Raw genomic sequence first — 1,332 nt, 5'->3', positions numbered from 1 at the left:
GTACTGAACTCTGCAAGCTAATTTCACCTTTTACCTCAGCTGTCAGTGTTACCCAGTAATGTACAGAGCAGGTCTTTGCTAAATCCTTTATGGATCTGGCACACAACCATTCTGCATTCATTCCTTTACTTGTAAAACAGGAGTATTGCTCCTGTAGTAGGACTTACTGTCTAAAAGTAAGGGACTAAAAGGGGACTTACTGTCCCCTACTCATAGGAATACTACAAGAATAAATAAGTGTTTTTGGAAGTGTTCAGATAATACAGACACTGGTATTTTAAAATTACCTGGAAGTACAGTTGCGCTATACAAGGTCTAAAAAATTCAGTGACTCAGAAGATCAAAAACTGCTTTCAAGGGAAGAAAAATCAGGCATACACAGTCTTTCTAGACCACTATTTGAATTCCAATTGAGGCCTTTTAGCTGTCTAAGTCATTACATGTAATTACACTGTAGATTGTATTAAGAATTAGTAGTTTATTCTAATACAGAGGAAGCGACACAATAAATACAGACAGAGTTTTCTCGATACTAGGGTACCATTTGTTGATGGAGCTAGGGGATTAATTTTGAGTAGGGAGCCTGAGGTGTTTCCCAGGAGAGGACTTGTCAGAGTTGAACATCAGGCAAGTAAGTTTCTGGTGATATTTTCTGAAAACCATTTCCGTTGTTAGAATACATGAAGTTAATGATCCATCGCCATTCTTCTAACATCTTCAGCGGAGATACATGTATTCTTGAACAACTACACAGTATTGACATTGGGAGCCTTCTTTACTAAGAAACCCTTCATCTCCGCGACTGGTGGTCTGCAGAAGCCACAGTGTCGGAAAACAAGTGGGGGAGAGGAGACAGAGGTGGGCATGGCCGGCAGCGGGCCCCTGGCCCTGCTCTGGGCTGTAGGCCCCCTCAGGGCTTCTCCGACTCGTAGCCAGAAATTTGCCACCGGTGGTTGGCTGCACCTGGGGCGGCTGGAGCAAACGCAGAGGAACGGGTGGTTCATCCTTGCTGGTTCATGCCCGTCTCCAGGCGCCCGGGGGCACGAAACGCACTGGCAGTTTGCAGGCTGAAAGCAAACCGGCGCAGGGGCCTCCTCACGGGGCGCGCATCCCAGGCGCAGGGCTTTGCGCCACGCGAACTGGGCACGGGGAGTTGACGTGGATGATAACACGGGAGAAATTAACCTGCAGCCCGTAGTGCCACCTCCGGTTTAGGCTCTTCTGCGCGTTTTAATGCGGCACCTAAGCCAGGCCTCGCTGGCCGGAGGGTGGGAGGAGGCCCCGGCAGGCCTGCGCAGGCGGGCGGCGCGTCCGGCGGGCGGCGCGTCCGGC

The sequence above is a fragment of the Haliaeetus leucocephalus genome, unplaced genomic scaffold (assembly GCF_000737465.1).
Source record: "Haliaeetus leucocephalus isolate CR32 unplaced genomic scaffold, Haliaeetus_leucocephalus-4.0 Scaffold555, whole genome shotgun sequence".
NCBI lineage: Eukaryota > Metazoa > Chordata > Aves > Accipitriformes > Accipitridae > Haliaeetus > Haliaeetus leucocephalus.
The sequence above is the reverse complement of the archived record's forward strand: the minus strand, read 5'-3'. Positions refer to the sequence as shown.